This window comes from Amblyomma mixtum, chromosome 3 (genome assembly GCF_055824585.1).
Source record: "Amblyomma mixtum isolate Tamu chromosome 3, ASM5582458v1, whole genome shotgun sequence".
NCBI lineage: Eukaryota > Metazoa > Arthropoda > Arachnida > Ixodida > Ixodidae > Amblyomma > Amblyomma mixtum.
In genome coordinates, this window is record NC_143014.1 from 154,313,343 (window position 1) to 154,332,943 (window position 19,601).

At 45.8% G+C, this 19,601-nt stretch overlaps 1 protein-coding gene across 4 annotated transcripts in view; it reads left to right on the top strand.

The window, feature by feature from the left end:
* Positions 1-19,601, top strand: part of LOC149352431 (tachykinin-like peptides receptor 99D) — a 578,367-nt gene that overhangs the window by 252,879 nt on the left and 305,887 nt on the right. The gene's annotated exons all lie outside the window — the stretch shown is intronic.

The following is a 19,601-nucleotide window of genomic DNA, read 5'->3' on the forward strand; positions in this document are numbered from 1 at the left end:
ATATAGGTCATTAGTAGTAATTAATTCATAAAAGGATGAAGATAATGAAGAATGATTCGTACGAAGAGGTTTGTAGTCTACCCATTTGAAATCAGGCATGTTAAAGTCCCCACCAAAAAGAAAGTCATTTTTTAAGCGTTTTTAGTACAAAGTAGGAAGAACGCGGATCCGCGGCGATCGTCCTCCGAAATCATTATTTGTTCGAAGTCAGCGCGGCGTGTGCGTGGCTTGTCTCCGTTTGTTGTCTCCCATTACAGTATGCCTCGTTTGTATATGTTGTCCCAACAAACTGAGCTTCCGCACTTGATGCCTTGTGCATTGCTACGCAGAACACTTAGTCTTTATCTTTCGTGTCCTTACGAATGCACGCTTTCGAGTACGGATACGGGTACTTCGTTAGACTTCCGCATTTTGCCTGCGACTTAAGAGGCGCTAACTCCCCACTCCCTTTATGTTACTTGGCCGCTTAGCTTCGTCCGGTAGCGTCAGTTGAACGAAATTATCTTACGCGTTTTTTTTTTGTTGTTGCCCAAACTTCGTAGGATTCGAAAATGGCTTCGGTGCGGACGAATAAATGCGGCTCAATAGTTCACATCCCCATTTCCCAACAGGCAGAACTCAGTTTTAATTTTGCAACCACTTGGCCCGATGTTAGGGTTCGTAAGCTGACATTAATCAGAGTTTAATACATTCAGGGACTCTGCTGTAGCAAGTGAGGTGGCCAGCGCCATCTGGTCTGCACCCCGTTCCTGTGTGTAGACTCCTTGCATGAGGCCCCGCCCCCAAAAAATAACGACACAATGAAATATTGCCTACCATGCCTGGCTCCCGACACGACAGATCTGAATGCGATTCTCTGTTGCGTGTAATTTTGGTCTAGATGACACTCGGATCTGCGTTATAGAAACAAATGACACCGACTATGCCCCACAAAACGTGATAGGCATAGATATCGGTAAAACATCTGCTGCTTCATTTGACAAATAAGAAATACTAAATTATTCTTCGCGCTCTTATACTACTGCACAGAAAACAGAACTATCCACGCTTTCTGAATTTTAGCGTAATTAGATTCCAAATATACTTTTAAGCCCTTGGAGGCACGTGAAACATCAGCTGTAGAACATCATATGAGAAGCACTAATCGCTACAAAGCACGAAGAAGCAGCGTTACTTGCAACACTTTTGTTCAGGTCTTGCACCACGCCAAAAAAAAAAACCGCGAACGCTCCCGCCAGCGCTAGTACAGCGACACGGCTTCGGCAATGCGGGCACACAAACATCCAGGAAACCCAGCAGGCCCGAATTTTTCAAAGCAGGCACATGTGCTGCAGAAATCTTGAATTTGATGCTGATTTTTCTGGACATTTTTCTTGCCCTCAGAATACAGCCGCGGTAGAAAAATGACACCATGGGGTTGTCTTCTTACGTTTGGCCGCGCTCTAATTAAACCTTACTAGAATCTGTGACGATTAAAAATTTATAAAACTTTTTAAAACTTGCTAGTATAATTGCTGAATAGAAAGGCTTATACGGGCACCAGGCGTCGCTCAACAACAGCGCTTCACTTTTCTTCTGACCACACCTGTTCGCCCTTATTGAAACTTTAGTTCAAATTACATTTTTCACACTGTATATTCATCGGCAGTGGGTAAAAAACATCTGATTCGCTTTTATTCCGTGAACCATTTGATCATAGAAAAAAAAATCTCTATGTGATGATTGGTGGCAAACGTTGCTCCGCTTGTGCCAGAGCTGCTTGCATACGATCCCGGGGAGTTTGTTTTGTAGTGAACGAGAGAGAGAGACATTTTAATAATTACAGGAGAGGTTTGCCAGGCAGTTAACCTGGCATGCTAACTCCAGATTTGAGGTGAACGGAAGCTGCGGCTCGCATTATAGCATCAACACGAATGCTCTGCGATCGGTCGTTCCGTACTGGAAGCAGCTTAGGACTTTCGTGTTCTGTGCATTACCGGTCTTATTTCCTGGCACTAAATACTGGACAACTTCCACGCATTGCGACCTTTCTAAGAATACTTCAGCTCCCGCGCCCCTTCGCCTTTACGCGTCCCACTGGAGCCACGTGAGAACACTGTCTGTCCCTCCTTTTGCCCGGCGGCCATCAGCTTCTGCTGTATCGCCACGCGCGACATATCGCAGCCAACACTGGGCTTCTGAACTAAGAGGGCCACCCTTCAGTGCAAAAATCTACTGCATTTCCGCTCTCTCTCTGCCTGTCCTAGTTTTGATGGAAACTTTGGGCTATTCGAACCATGGTGCCAGCTGCTGCTTTAAGCGCCGAAAATGTAGGTGTCAGAAATGCTTGCCAGGCTTCGAGAGAGAGCAGAGGTCTCTCGTTATAATGAACACGACGAAACGATGAAGAGTTGCACAATCAGGTGTCTTACAATAATATTTACGTCAGTTAGAGACCGTGAAATTTTCGAATAACGCAATTTAATTGTCTTACGGAGAAGTCGTATTGAGTAAAAGAAATCATGGGATGGGCAATATTTGGTGCCAAGGCCAAGACACCTCCTTATATTGTAATGCATGGCTCGAGAAAGCGCGACGGTTGTGCTTTTCAGAAGGCATTAAACGCACAACCATGATTTGATAACTCTGTACTAATTAGAGGTTACCACACTTCAGTACAATCACAATCACGCAAGTGCAACTTTTAGGCTTTCATCTAAAAGCAGTTACCGTGCAGTAACTTTGATGTTTTACCTCTTTCCTACCGGCTGGCATAACAAGCACTTGGTACTATAGGGTTCAGAATGTTTTGCCACTGCGGAACGGTGCATGAGATGAAAACTCAGCAGAGCCAGCAGAAATGAACGGTTAATGGTTTTCAGTTTACGAAGCACAAAGTTTTAGAAACGAAGCCGTTCGTGGGAATATTTTGAGCTCATAAGTTTTATTTATTGTGAATTAGCAAATATCTTCTTAAAAGGCTGAATCTTTTAGCTCTCCTCCATTTTGCAAGCGCTAAGACGAAAGCGCCAAACTTTCCCAAAGTGGTGTTTCCTTGAGAGGTTTTCATTCTTTCATTCCGCTCTCCACTTATGGCAGAGATATTGTACAGCCACGAACACAACGATGGACGGCATCGACCACAACTACTGGGCATTTTAGTGTAAAGCATGAGGTGTATCATTCGGTGAAATCTTGGCTGTGTGGTCAACTGCTTTATATCGAGAGAAGCCACTTTATCAGGCTTTCTCAATAAAGCAGCAATTCTCACGCTGTTCTCTGAAAACGTTTACGAAATGATCCTGTGTCGGCGTTCTCACTTGCTAAAGATAGCTACAAAATTTTGGTATAATGGCACAAGGGCAGCTAGACCAGAAAGCGGCATGACTAACGTGTAAGGCGTAATCAAATATTCGTTTTTGCGAGCATTTCGCCTCACAAAAAGCCCAGCAGCAGGTCAGTGGTAAGTTGAAACCCACTAGAAGACCGGCGAGTATCCGCAGGCGGCGATGGCATAAAAATTCTTACGCTTGATGAGAAGGGTTAAAAAATCAACTAGCAAAGTTGCGGAATCGCAGCCCTTTCTCTGCATTGCTTTCCATTTCATTTGCAGCTTTCATGTGGGGCCTGATAAGGCCTTCTTTGCTTGAAAAATGAGAATTCTTGCTCAATCTATTTTCTCCTGCCCAGATTTCGCAACCAATTACTAAAATAACTGTTGAACTGCCACTGACTCCAGAGATTTTATGTGAAGATTATCTGCAGAAAACCAAACGTGATGTGAAATCATATCTGGGTGCGAGCGTAAAGTGGCTAAAATAAACGCCGTGGCCTCCCGGACGTTACCTGCAGTACTCGTGGGTCTAGAGACACCCTCTACTTCACTCAACCTACGGCCCAACCATGCACTGCTGGAGCTGAAGGAAAGGACTCCTAGCTGGCCAGTGCCCGATCTCCAAACTGGCGCAGGAAGCCATTCGGTACCACCTGGCAGTGGTGCTTTATCGGTCCCTCCGCCGGAACTGTGGCTAGTTTTTGTTATACTACTGTTACATGGCCCATGCCAGCGTAGGAACACTGGAATTAATTGGTTGGCAGGAACACAAGAAGCAAAGGGAACAGTGGAGCTGGATCTTTCTTTTCCTTCGTTTTGTGCTTGCGCTCCAGTTGGACCAACTCGGCCTCTTATGTGCCCTGTTGCGTTTGGAGAACGGGTTACGCAACCAGCTAAGTCCTGAAGATGCAAAGGCTGGCAGAGCCACTATGAAATGCGAAAGCATTCCCTTGAACTCTGTGCTTTTCCCCACCGACAGCCGTTTACAGGACACCTTCAGGAGTTCGTGGCGTTGGTCGGATGGCGATGAGCGCAGCGCAGGTCCGAATCTTGCACGAATGCCGGCGATGCTATGCATTCTGGGTACTGCGCCATCTTGCCGTCCTATAGGCAGCAGTCGACGCAGCGCAGCCAGGCTCCAGTGAATTGACCGAGTGCCGTGTCGTTTTCGATATAGTCCACCAAGCAAGCACGAGGTAGCTCGTGCGCCGCCCCTTACGTGTGCGGAATATGTGGGCAGTTTCTTCATGGCACGTATGCGTAGACGCTTTGCCCGAACTATAGGCCGCGCTATGAGGAAAAGGCAAATCAGTGCGGTGGGTACCCTTTAACGCTAGGCACGGATGACTTCGGTATGGATATGGAATATAGTGACCGCTCGCCGACATTCAAGTGGGCTTTCTTGCTAGTAGAAATTATATGGGCGATGTGATCATGCTTTGCGGTGAAGACAACTCATATGATTTGATGTTTTCAAGGCACAACCCAGGTGTGGCGATGCGACCCAGTCGGGGTTACAATCTTCAATAAGTTTCGACGGCTAACCTGGAAAATGTAGGTGCGTAAGAAAGAAGTGCCAGTATAGGCAGCAATTCCTTTCAAGTACATTCGAGGTACAAGTGCCTACGCAGACGCATCGCCAGCTACTTGCCTTGCCACACGTAGAACGTATGGCTAGACCGTGCCAAAATACATGCGCTTTCGAAAGTTACGTTCACTAGAGGGGTTAACCCTTCTAGTGCACGTAACTAGTCGAAAGTGCCAAATTTTGTTGAGCCACTGCGCCGAGAGTAATCACATTTTCGAAATTCTAAAAGTTGATATCGCTATTATTAATGGCCGGCTAAAAGCTCTAATTGCAGTCAGGTGCCTATCGGCAATAGTTAAAAAAGATAACTATTAGAATTTAACTAATCACCCTAGTAGTTACCATGATTCGCCTGTCTTTTGATGTCCGCCAACACTGGTATTACTACGCCGAATAAAGCTTCTCTTTACATAAAAAACCCTATTTTTAGAAGTTAGTGGTCACCTTCCCTGAAACGCCTGGTATATATAACAGGGTGTCCCAGCTAACTTTAGCCCGGGTTTAAAGGTATACCGCAGCACACTAAGACGACGCGATCAAATGCATGTTGCTGGCGAATGTATGAATCAGTCATGCTATTTTTTGTATTGCGCTTAATTGCATGATTAGTCGAGATTAATTAACCAACTTCGCAGGCAACGATGACGGGCGAAAAATTCCTACTAGAAAGTTGTAGAAAAGTCCGGGAAACGTCCGATTGAACAGTTTCTAACTTTCCCTCCATTACTTATTACCTTTTTTTCGCTGATGGCAGATGCCCGCAAAATACACACAAAAAAAATACCAAGTGACATGTCCTTTCTCGCGCCGCGGTTACAGCCGCGGTTACAAACTTTCCGCCTGCAAACGAACAACTCATTTGGCCACCGGTCACAGGGCTGCGAGGCTGACGCTGGCTGTGCGATTTACGCCAGCGCAAGCGATAAGGGCTGCGTCTGCTTATCGCTATCATAAAATGCGGCGAGGCAAGCGTACCGCTGACGTAAATCGCACAGACAGCTGCTGCGTCACTGCCCTGTCGCCTTTTAAAGGGCAGCACACCGGGATAAATGACAGGATAATTTCGACGTTTGAGAGCACTGCCATCGCGGCGTGCAAGCGGGCATGTCACGTGTTTTTTTTCTTTTCTTTTTGTATTTCGCGGGCCTCTGCAGTGAGCGAAAAAAAAAAGCAAATACGTTATAGATGGAAACTTAGAAACTGTTCAATCGGATGTTTTGTGGACTGTTCCGCAACTTTCTCGTTGGAATATTTCGTCTGTCTTCGTTGCTTGCGAAGTTGGTTAATTAATCTCGATGCAATCAGAGCAATACAAAAATAGCGTGATTTGCTCTATACAATAGCAGCAACATGTACCTGGTTGCGTCGTCTTAGAGTGCCACGGTATATTTTTAAACCCTGGCTAAAGTTAGCTGGGACACCCTGTATACATATATACACAGTAACCACACACCTCATGAGAATCGAACACTGACGTTGTTGAGTGGAGGTCGTAGTGCCCTACCCACTATGCGGCTTGGACAGATGCCCGGAGTTGGCAAAAAAGCCGTATATGCCATGGCGCGTGGTTTCTGTGTTCCTTGTTGCGTTGTGTAAAAGGGCCTATTCGGAGAACGTAGTGTGGCGAACGCTTTTTCTCAACGTACGCATATGTACGTACTACGTGCTACTACGTGCACTACTACGTGCTACTGTGCTACTACTGTGATACTACGTGCACAGCTCAGGGACGGACAATTACTGAACAACGCCTATAGCTCATGCATGAAACGCTTTCCACTTCTTTTCTACAGGGCGCACGATTACCTTAGTTCCTGGTGTGACATAGAACAGAACTTCTTTTCTCTAAAGTTCCATAAATCTGGGTTTAGTGACAGGTTTGCGACCTAAATGACGGAAGCCAACAGTCACCGAAACCGAGAAGCATAGAGGATGTCTTTTTTTATAATGTTGTAGTTTTTATAAATGGGGAATTAATGAAAGCAGAAGAAAAACTACCACATGCCTCCGATGGGATCCGAGCCCACGGCTTTTGAATTTCGCGTACTCGAAGAGTTATTCCTATGATCCAGCAACATGACTAATGGTGTGCGGATAATGGCACGCAAGAACACTTCATCGTCCTATTGGAATTTGCGTACAGGGCACAAACGCACGAAATAACGTGCAAAAGCAAATGTAGACAAAAATTGGAGGACGCTTAAGCTTCGCTTTTAAGAGTGGAACGCGCCAGCTTGTTGCAGGTGGTGGTGGTATAAATGAACGCATTTCTCTTTTTTTCAATTGTTTCAATTAATTAATTGATCAATTAGACACTCTAAATTTTCTTAATTACATCATCAAACATTCGCTTTTCATTCTGAGGATTTGATAGCTTCGAACCCCCTTTTTCTAATTTTTTCATTTTTTTCTTCAATTAATCAATTAATTGCAATGATTTCCTTAAGTCGTCATCGCCTATCACACACCAATCAGTCATCAATCACTTGAATCAGAAATTACCATGATTCGATTTTTTTTACGCAACCCTTGCTTATTTCCGACACGCGGTGCCGACTACTACTACGCCGACGGCTTTTCGACCGAACTAGATGTATACGCTTTTGCGTAAAACTAGTGGACAGTTATCGCGACTCCGGCTCCAGTATAAAATGCACGCGAAGAGGCCGTTCACCGAAGTTGATTCTAGAGGTGTAAAGTGCACGGCAGTTCTCAACTAATACATCAGAACTGTTTATGGCCATCGGTCTATAGCGTCGCTTCTCCGAGTTATAAACGTGGGCCATGATGTTCGATGCAGGCGGTGGTTTCGGAATCAGGAGCTGACGCTGAATCCGGCCTCGGCTAGCACGCCGTCAAGTTGACTAGGCATTGGGCCGGCACCGATATCGGAGGACCAGAGCTCCAAGCACTCCACTCACTGCTTGCAGGGACTCGGTGCGAACTCATCCCACCGTATACCCTGTGCACGGCATTGATTTTCCTCATGCTCGCAATTACTTGTCTCGGGCCGGCGCTTGCTGGCGAGCACATTCAGCGTGGCACTCGGGGCAGCGCGAAGACGGGACGTAAGGAAAAAATCCAATCACGAAGCTTTCTTCTGAAGATTGCCTCGCGCCAACTAGTCCAACTCCAAGCTGTTCCGTTGCAGGCAGCCGCAACGGCAGCGCCTTGGCGCAGCTGGGCGCAGGCACCGCTTGTGCAGGCCTCCAGCTTCCGCCGAAAGTTACACAGCTGAGGCTGGAGCGGCCGCGGACCTCTTTAAAGAGTGAAAGGCCTGTCCGGTCGAGTGTTCCAAGATTAAGCGCGACACCCGGATCGGGGCCGCGTGGGCGGGAGCCCCCTTAATTGCGCATTATCGAAGAAGAGTACCGCGAGCCCTCCGCAGGCGTCGCTCCTAATTAAGGACGGACGGGTGCGTAGGCCGCATCCCAGCCACGGAACGGCCACGCAAGGCAGAACAAGCGCCGCAACGCTATTGCGGAACCCTCCGTCCGCGGCATCGGTCGGCTGGCAGTGACAGCCACGGGTCGCCTCGGTGCTATACGTCGGGGCCAAGGCGCTGCCGCTGCTCGTGTAGTAGCCGCCGCTCCCGGTCCTTTACGATCCATTACCTGCCGCCGAATACCTATCGAGAAGGCAGAACGCACGACTTAGCTGCACTACAGCTTAGCTTATATATGCGCTCGCAGAGTCGTCCGAGCATTTGCTGTGAAAACCGTGATGTTTGATACGCTTGCATTATGGCACCATTAAACACTTTCATGCCTGCTAGACAAAATATCAGCTACGAAGACGCTATCTTTAGCTTACGCCGTATGGTTCAGTTAAAGAAATATAAAGCTTATACTGTGTCAGCTTTTGTTTGTTTTCCTTTTTGCCCTTTTAACTTTCATTTGGAGGCGACTGACTCTACGTACCGCACAAGTTGTGTCCTTGACTGGAACAACTAGAAAGAGAGCTGTGTGTAGTTAATCGGGAGTCATTGTTTATCGAGGGGCAACTCTCCTTTTGTTCTTGATACTGTTCTTAGAGTCAGCATGACTCGTTCCATTCACTTTCTTATGTGGAGTTTGTAATAATTTATTTCTAGAAGGCGCAAAGAAAGCTACTATTTATGGTGTGCTCGTTTCATAGAAACAAGCCAACTTTCTGACTTGTGTATGAAAGCACATAGGATGTGAAAAAGCACACTTTCGGGATCGCATGCGTGCAAGCTACTACCGGGAGAATCAATTTCACAAACTTCGCGGAAAAATTTTGTATTTGCGACTGTTCGACTGTCACAGTGCGTCAGAGTTCAGCAGCTTCACAGTTAGAAACGCTAATAACGGATGATATTCGCAACAAATAAAAAAATGCCCACTACCCGCTGACTCTTCCGCTGTCCCGGCGAGAGTAAAGCAAAAATAAAAATTGAGTGAAAATCACGCGCGACATAATGCATACGCCACAACGGGGCTTAGAGCACACATTATAACTGGGAGAGCACACATCTAAAAATATTCCGAAATTGATAAACAGGGGAAAACCGACCGAGCGGAGCACTAAATAGCGAGTCATGGTAGACTGGGAGCGCGGTCTTACTGCGGTGGACGATACGGGTGCATCGCCACTGCGCAGGTGCAGAACGCTCGTATCGCGCGCCGTAACGTGGCTGCGTCCCGGCCGACCGGTCTCCTGCACAATGACGCCGTGATAATCGACACCGAAAAGGCTTTGCGCGGAGTAGCGAAGGGAGGCTAACTCCGAAAAGGGTTCGTGTTCGGTCCCGACACGTGTTGAGCTCTTCGATTAAGAGACTGCTGCCAGAGCAGCAACACTGCAGGTGACAAAGGCCAGTGCGGGTCACGCACGTGCGTTCTGTAAACCCGTCGGACGGCCGCAGCGTCACCCAAGGGACGGCGACGCCGAGGAAGGGCTTCGTGTGCACCGGCAGGGGGCGCCGCAGAAATGTATCAGCGCTGCTCTCTGGGGGGAGGTTCAGCGACAATGGGTCTGCCGGGCAGGAGATACATTTTTCACAGTTTTACTGTGTACCTACGAGACAACCAGATTTCTCTCCCGAGACCTTTTGGGGACTCCTCAATACTTCTGTACACGTGTGAGCGCGTGTACGTTCCCGTGGCGTAAGTTTGGAGTGGTAGCGAAAGTTCAGTGACACTTTCGTAAGTGTGTGGAGGCGCTCATGGCGCATGCCGTTTCGATTTGTTACGTTTCAAGGCAGGTGGGCATGAGAACTCTTATTTGTGACAGTGTATGTACAGCGACAGTTGTCACAAGCTCTAAAATCTTACTTCACGTTATGTCGGTTTCTGTACCGACGGTGAATCAAAACAGAGTTAATATCTTCTATATTGAAAGTCGCGTTCAGAATTACTTGCAACGCGCGGCCATTTGTCGGATAGCACGCTCCGTGGCAATCTTGTTGCGCTCTCATACGACGTGCCCGGAACCAAGGCGACGAAATCACGGTCGCCTGGATCAGGCGCTCGCGTAGTCCAATAATGCGTCTCAGCCCCGCGAATTTTGTGTCGCATTCTCCTTTTAGTGTCTCGTCACTTCGGCGACCGTTCTACAAAGCGAAAAGTTAGTAACCAGCTGATGAGCATGCAGGGTATAAAGTCTGTGACTTGGATTTTTTTTATCGAACCTTCGCTTCTAAAGCAATGACTTGACTATTATTTCTACGCTGGAGGAAAAAGAAAGTGACAACATTCAAAGTTTCGAAAGAGAGCATAATGCAGTTGCTGTTGTGACTACAGTTACAACATATTGACCATGCCAGAACGTGATCTTCAGTGCATCAGTGTGTTTTCGCTTAATCGAACGGTCGCCGTGCCTCTACGGAAAGAAGCGCCGGGAATCATTCGGCTAGTATTGCGGATTTCTGTAATAGAAGGGCTCTCTTCTCTTAATTCTTAAACGCGGCGAATGTCGACCTGACAAGACATCTATGGATAGCTCTCCAGGACGTCGTGCGCTGGTTGCAATCCGCTCTGTACGCGGCAATACCTACGTGCATGTGTGACACAGGCTACACTGTCAGACAGTATGTAAGTAGATAGGACCCGTCGTGGCCCCGTTTGCGCTTATGTAGAGTCTAAAACAGCGGAAATCACTATACAAGATGTTTCACGCAACTTGAACCGAGGACTAAAGCAATAGCGACGTACCGGAGCTGAGTAAAACCAACGACATTTTGTTTTTCGTCGTGTGGCGCTCCTCAGAGCGTTTTTCAAAAACCGCTTAGTTCGTTTATTAGCTCAGTTTGTTCTTCAAAATTTCTACTATTCAATTAATGGTCGTGTGCGTTTCGTTAAGTTTTAGAGGGGGTTAACAAACAACTGATTCAGTTTTTCTTTTTTTGGTAGCGTACCTCCTACGGGGCCCTTTTTCCGAGCGTTTAAAGAAAGCTCGCTAAATATTAAAAAAAAGAGCAAGTGATCGCGCTCATGCGCTACCATTTGAACGAAAGAAATATGCGCGCTGACCGTGCCCAAAGTTCGACGGGCTTCAAAATTATACAAACCAAAAAATAAAGGCTACCTTGAAATACTTGACTTCACAGCTTTCCGTTCCCTTTTTTGTATTCTTTGTGCGATGGCTCATTAAAAGCTCCGTCTGAATTAGGACTAAACTTGCTGCCCATCTCAACAAATAATTAACTACAACGACTTCCTTTTTGCGTAATTTTTATTCTTTCGAGTTTATGATGATTGCTGCCCGTTTTGCGTTTTTGATAATATTGCACTTATACTGCTTATAGTCTGTTATTGTGTTATTGTATTGTAGTGTCTGTTCCCGTTTTTCTATTACTGACCATTGATATATATTCTATTGATCGCCTCCCCCCCTCCTTCTGTAGTGCCCCACTTAGGGGCCTTTAAGGAATAATAAATGATGATGAATTGGCTGTCGATGGCCTGCCTATCACTTATCGCAGATCACGGCGCTTGCTTTCCATTCTCCTGAAGGATATGCTGAAAGAGACGTCGGCCGCTCGCTTCGAGGCGGTGAGCACGCGCGCTTCATTCATTCAGAACGTGCTCAACAGTGCTACAACACCGTAGCGCAAGAGCGCAATCACGGGGTCTTTTTCATATTTCGCGGTCGTCCTTTAAATGATAAGACGGGGGTTCGATCCCGGCCGCGGCAGTCGAATTTCGATGGAGGCGAAATTCTAGAGGCCTGTGTACTGTGCGATGTCAGTGCACGTTAAAGAACCCCCGTTGGTCTAAATTATCCGGAGCCCGTAGCCTGAGTCGCTTTCGGGCATTGAACCCTACAGAACCAAACCTTTAAATGCTGTAAAGAAAAGGGCCATGCAGAAGTTACGTTGCTACAAAAACGCTATCGGTTGTTTAGTAACCCCCGTACAACTTGACGAAACGCGCGGGACCCTAAAGTGAATATTAAAAATTTAGCATAATTAATCTGAGCTAATTAAACGATTAAAGGGAATTTAAAGATACCTTGGGGAGCGCCAAATGACGGGAAACAGTGTGTCTTTGGCTTCATCCGGCTCCGGTGCGCCGCTTTTTTTATTCCTTTGTTCAAGTTCCATCAAATACCCTGCACGTGAAAGGGCTAAGAAAGCTGAATCAGAAGGCCATATCTGTTGCGAGCATACATTGCGCGTGTTGTACATTCACGCGTATCACTTAAAGAAAATCTTGCAATAAAGCACTTATACTACATTCAAGAATTCATCTAAAGTGCCACATCATTTTCCACGATATTATAGCTGCAGCTTAACCGGCTGGGTGCCTTTTACACTTCCTCGCCCTCCATTGTTCTGTCTCATAGTTCGTCAGTACTAAAGTGGAAACTGAACCTCGTGCCAGGAGACCAGGGAATGAACTGCCAAAGCACCTTTCACATGGGACCGGAATGAGACCGACTCGCGCCCGTCCCCTGGACACACACGAAACGAAGCCATAGCGCATATGCAGGCAACCATATAGCGCCAGTGAAGGCTGCAACAGCCAAAATCAACTTTTCGTCACTGTGCAGGCAGCACTCTGTCGGAGAAAGAATTCACGAGCCGTTGAAAGTTCTTATGTCTTTGAGATCGGAAATGACCAAGCCCTGCTTCTATACTAGCAAAACAGTGCCCGCGAAACACTTTACCTCACTGATGTCGAAAATCTCGCTGGATCTCATCGCTCGTTTGACAGGACCAGGACAGCAAAGGGACGGACTTCTTTCTCGGCTCACCACTTGATAAAGACGAACATCGTTTGAAGCTTGTTTGAAAATGGAAGCGCGACTTTTACAGGCTGCTTCTACCCAGGGCACCAGCTCGTATTACATGAGATGCCTTCCTGGTTGGGGATCCACCGAGACTCAGCCTTCATAGCCGCTTCATAGCAAGCCTTCATAGGAAGGCATCAGTCATGAATAGGTCGAGCTCATATTTAGCGCCGATGCCACAGTACATGACAGGGTAGCCGGAGTTTCTGCTCTTACAACTGTCGTCCAGTATATAAAATTAAGTCTGCCTGTAAATTGTTTCCTAACCGTTGCAATGGGATGACCATCTGGTCTTTTCGAGAGATGCACAGATGGCAGCCTGTATAAAAGCTAATCCTTTAGTTGGAATACATGCTGTAGAGCTTTTGGGGCATTCATTCTGCTTCAAAAACTGTTCTGCTACTGGAAGAAATTTTTATTTTAAAGATGCCTCTGCATAGTTAGCGCTGAATGTAATTGTAATGATAATGTGCACCGAGTGCTTGTCGTCGTTACTGAGTACTCGTCCTTCTGTCTCGTGTTATTCAAATCTACCAATTACCTAGACAGTTTGCTCGATGTGAAATTCATAAACAATCTTTACAGCCACCACGGCAGTAGAAGAGATCTTGTGCCGGCATGCAATGCAGGTTTCGTCTAGCCAGAAAAATCATCGAGATTGACGCAGTCCAGGTTGAGTAGTAAGCAAGTAAAGTGAACCCTTCAGCAGTATCTTACTAAAATGCTGGCGACAAAGGGGAATCTAATATTTCTTTTTTACCCTAGTTGCATTGAGAAAGACCAACGCCGTTTATTTGTGTATTTTTGCTTAAACCAGCCTTTTTGGCAAATCCACCACTTTTAAAGGAATTTTTGAATACATCAGACCTGAAGGCACTTTACCAGCCTCGCTCATTGATGAGGGAGGTTTGTCGTGTAAGAGTTACGTTGAATGTTTATTTTCTTTTGTAATAGCGCTGTTAGTGCACTGCAGCTGCGCCATTATTCAGCTTCATACCTTATGCGCCACTGACGTTTGCGAGGGCAATATCACACCTGATAGGTGGCTCTCAGCGCTGCGCGGTTGGTTTGAAGTGTAGGCTTGGATGCTATAGATATTTTGTTCAATTATATTATCGTTTTATTCTCTCCGCCTTTCGTTATTGGCCCGAGCGATGCCAGGCACGCTCCCTGCTTTCGCCGTAGTAAGCCAGTGCGCATGGTAGGCTATAAGAACGGAATAGAGTTGAACGGAAAGAAGCGCTACATTGTCGTTCTTTTTATTTTCTCATTCCGCGTCGTGACTACCCAGCGCAAGATAGTACACGAGATGTACAGCTGGCCAAACCTTCCTGTCTTTCTTGCCTTTGTTTCCTTTCCTTTTCACTACGCATGCTTGGCAGCAAAGAAGGTTTTGAGGAAATGTGCGCTACTGGAGCTTAAGTTGCGAAACTCGGCAATTTCACCAGGAGAGAAAGAAACTACTTCGTGGGGGGCCGCTGCTGTTACTTCTTCTTTCATTTTGGAAACAAAAACAATCGCTTGCACTAAAAAAACTCGCTGGTAAGATTTACTTATACTTATTTCTACTTTTTTTTTTACTTGACATCATTTTCGGTACCTGGCTTTACCCATGTTGGAGCTTTGAAGCAAATAGCTTACTGTCGCATTCTGGAGTTGAAATTGCTGCAGCAGCTTCCGAATCTCGCTTTCTTGTATGCTTATAACCGAGAAGGAACCGGGAAAGCTTGATTAAAAATGAGAAAACGGGACAAGTTATTCGAAAGTCTTCGGATATCGCGGACAATTTTTTTAAAAAGGCACGAGCGATAAATTGCTTTCAAACTGGAAGCCAATTAAAAGGAAAAAGTCGAAAGAACGCGACGAAAAGGTGAAGTTCGCACGAATAGAGATCAAAGTGGGATGTTTGAAAAACGAACGAAAGAAATCTAGAAATCTCTTTGTCAGAAAATAGGTCCACTAAATTTGACATTTGTTACTGCGGAACAAATTCGTCTCTTCGAATTGCATCTGCAAAGTAGTCAGTTATTGCTGAGAAATTTGACAGTAGAAGCGAGAAAACTGACAAAAAGCTTGACAGTGATGCGAAATTTTGGACTCCAGTCTTAGAAAATTAAGAAAAGTAAAGGCTTTCCAGTTGTAAGGCGTTCAGACTGACCGGTCACGTCACTTTATATGAAAAGCAATGAGTACGATTTCGAAGGTATCTTTCTAGTCTTAATTCTAATATATTTTAAGTACCCTATGTGGAGTGAAGTTAACAACAATTATGCTTAGTATCTAAGGCATGTAACATCAAGCATGCTATAAGTAATCATTCATGCACCTTTATTGTTTTGAATATATACATTAAGAATCTATTATCGTTAAAGGCTCTACAAATTTCGTTCTCCAAGCTGACAATGCTCGTGTACTGCTTGCCTCGTGAAATTTGAGCGTCATTATTTATGAAACAAACACACTACTTAAGGTATGAGGCTGGTCTGCTGTGAAGTTTGTTGTCAATATTACCAAATTAAAAACTAATTTATAGAGACCTCAACACAATGAAACATTTTCCCGGTGGAAACTGAAATTCAAGAATTTGTTTTGGCATTGGGCTTGTCTGGGCGTATTATTTAAACTGCGTGTGCTCAGATCCACACGAAGGCCCTACATCGGTGAAAAAAGATATTGAGCCTCCAGGATACTTTCTAAATTGCGATATTACCGCGGAAAAAGTCTGACACTTCCTATTGATAACTTTATGTCAGCATTGAACTGCTGCCATTTAGTCTGGGGGATGACGGCTGTTGTCAGCTTTAAACCATTACGTATAATACAAAAAATACCATTCTGGCGATCATGAATTTTTTATATGTGATTCCACCAGAACCGCTTTTCCTGGTATTAAAGACGTTTCCTCTTCCTACGTAAGCTGAAAAAGTTTCACGGAAGGTAAATTAGAACAAAAAATAAGTCTTTTGAGATCGTATCTCTTTTTTAGTTAAACAAAAATATTTGTGGCACTCACTTTTGTGGCCTCTGGAAGGTTACAAGTAGTCGCACAAACTCTGATGATATGACATTTCGCTCTTAGCTCCTACGCGTCCCTATTAAGTAGTCGTCATATTTCTTGACCCCAGTATCTTTTAGAGTGAAGAGAAATCCCTCTTTCCACCTTCTGGGCAGATGAGTGAGAATAAAAATGGGAGAGGGAAGAGACGGAGGGTGGGAGGTGATGGTAGGCAAAGTGGAAAGAGGGGACTCCTCTTATCCACTTTTAGGAGAGAGTAAAAAGGGATATGGAAGAGAGGGTGGGATGCAACAGGTGGTCTAGTTCCTGGGGCGTCTGCTTCGGCCGCGGGAGGTGGTTAATTGGTTCGAAACCCACCACCGAACCTCAACTCCAAAACCCACTACACACTATCACTGCAGTCATGAGCAAGTTCTGGTTCCCCTCCGGCTCTAACAGGCACAACAGAACACGTCTGCGAAAAATTTTTCCTGTCAAACCACAGCTAACGCTCAAACATTTTCGTTGCACACTGTTAACCGTCCTGCGATTTTTTACGGTCTGAGTAGTTATGCTAGCTCGCATAAGCATAAAAATATTTGTACAGCCATTGTTCCATTCCCAGTGCTGCTGGGTACTCTCCTGTGATACAATGAGTACGAGATTTCCTGTCACATGGTGATCGACTTCCTTGGGGTGAAATGATTGGAAAATGGGCATTTCATCCCATTTTGTGTAGACGAGACATGCCTAGTCACATGGTGCTCTAAGGCCAAGCTGCCCTTACGCCAATAAAATTCATCATTATCATCATTTTCTAGCTTTGTCTTCGAATCAGGTGAAACGCACATCCTTGCTGTTTCTGTTAAATAGTTTGATGTATAGAATCGTACAGTGGTTTGATATATAGAAATTATAGATTTGTTTGATGTATAGAAATCTTGATGTATAGAAGGAAACTTCCCTATTTTTTTTTTGCATTATCTGTTCTCCTTTCTCGTCCTCGTTCTCCTTCATTTCTACGTACGAAACGTACGAAATGTGTGGGCAGTAGACGCTGTCGAGCCAGATGCTTTTCGTCAACTGCCCAAAACATCAATGTATTTAAATAATGCAGTCTCAAATAAATTTGAATTCGTATTTAAACACGAATTTGCAAAATCCTACAAGTTTCGTGAAGCCAGAGTGAGCTCTCACTCAGAACGTAAGGAGCTTACCTCTTCCGTCCGCATTCGAGATTGGGGTCGATGCGCATCGATCCTTGTTCCAGGAAGATGGGACAGATTCGTCCTCATGGCTGTTTCCTGCTAAGTCGCAGTGCTACTAGCCACTGGTATTATTCGTCGTGTCCTCTAGCGACGAAAATGGGATTCGGGTTTCAGATTTCAGAGAATGTCAGTGGGCTTCGTGGTGCAATGCCTCTGGTATTATATGAAGGGCTGCCGTTCTACCATAAAATATGCACTATTGTTGAGGGTTCACCTGATTAATGAGTAAAATGAAGAACTGTGACTTCCGCAGCCAACCCAGGCGTGTGGCAAGGAGCTTTCACGTTGAACCATTTACCCGACGGATCTTGATGAGATGACAATGAGCCTGAAGAACCGGTGGAGTCAATCGAGCAGTCTCAGTAGACGTGGAGTCGGTTTAATTATGCGCACTTCAAATAGAAATTTTACAGCGGGGTGCCTTGGTGCTGCTAATGGCTCTCAGTATGCACTGATGACATTATCATTTGGCATCTAGTGTCGAACACCCTCAAGTAACTGAGCGGCATCAAAAGACAGCAGAAATTATATTGCCGCGAAGCTTTGTAATGTGTGTTTGTTCATGCTCAAAACCACCCGCGCACGGCACTATCACTTTGTTTATGACGCGAGATAATACCGCATTTATCTGAAATGATTGCAACAGGGCGCAACTGCTTCTAGGTTTTTTGATTGTGTCGCAAGCGCTTGCGTGTGTTTACTCAAAAAATCTTCGCCGCCTTTAATTTGAGCGCGGCAACAGCGGCGGTGATTCTGTTCGACGACTGCCGAACGCGCTTAAGGCTATCACCGCCGTAAAGTTATTTCTGTTTGCGGTACAGGTTAGTCCAATAAACAGTTCTTACCGGCTTTCTGTCTGCAGTCAACGTCTTCGTCTGAGATGTCAACACAGCCAAGTGGCAGTATCACCTTTACTGTGAAAACCTGGAAATATCCATGAAGAGCTCTTGCCTGATTGCGTTCGCACGCAAGGTAGTGTGACCGTGCGCCAAACAATGTATCGTCAAGAAACTCCTCACAAGAGAAGCCATCGCTCTTTCAGTGTTTCATCGATCGAGCATCACTTCCGGGGTCCCACGTCTCCTACCTGGAAAAGGGACATGCCCGCAATCTCTCACATTCTGTCCTCCATTCTGTATTAAGTTTGAGGTCGATTCTGTAATTACACAATACTCAGTTTGCTTTCTCCTCTTACGGTCTCCGTGTGCTTGAAAACACCCGCGAGTCGGATACCAGAGATGACAGCACAGCCCCTACTAGCGCGCCAGCTCAAGCCCTTCTTAAATGCCTTAAGATATCCAAAAATGTGCCACCACTTCAGCAACCATTATTGACGCCCAAGAGCATGCCTTCTCTTCTTGCATACCAGTTGAAAAGGTGAGAGCGCACATTCTGTACATTATTCAGCATCCCTCTCACCGTTTTGTACACCTTCCTGCAGCCAAGCTGCATACACCTTCCTCTGGAAGCCCTCCTGCTTAACGCGTCGCAATTCTCCCTTCTTGAAGTCCGGAGTCGCCTCACGAAACATGCGTCGTCCTTGAAGTGCTTGTTTGTACCTGGAGGAAGGAAGAAAGCTTGCGCTATGTCTTATAAGAAGCAATAAGAACGAATGGAACCAAGTTCTGCTGCAAGGCAGCATGCACTGGGTGTCACTAGAGAAGGTGGCGGTAGCCCCTTGTGTTACGTATACATGAATGCTAGACGTGGGTCAGCAGTAGCTACCTTTGCGCCATTACTGGCCAACAATGCTCTCGTCGTTACAGAACGCTCGTCTTCTATACCAGCAATTTAAAGGCCGTCGCCATCCTCTTGAGCCCAGAAACGCTTACGCGTGGCTTTTGGCGCGTCTGAAGAAACTGGTGCACATTCACTTAGCGCCGCTACGTCAAGGGCTCTCCACTCACTGTAGTGGGGAACCGGTCGCTTTCAATCCGGGTGAACTGCAGCGGAATGATTAGATCAAAGAAAAAGCATGCTCTCAGAATTTGCCCCTCTCCCATTAGATTTTTTTCCTTGAGCAAGACCTGTTGCTAAACGTGTGCCATGAAGCAGCTTCCAGAACAATGTCCTGTGCCGAGTAATGGCTGAGAGTTCCAGCCGGAGAGGAGAGCAGTGAGTATTCCGAGCCAGTTGTTCACCACTCTTCGGACCTACAGGACTCCCTGCGCGGCATTTCAG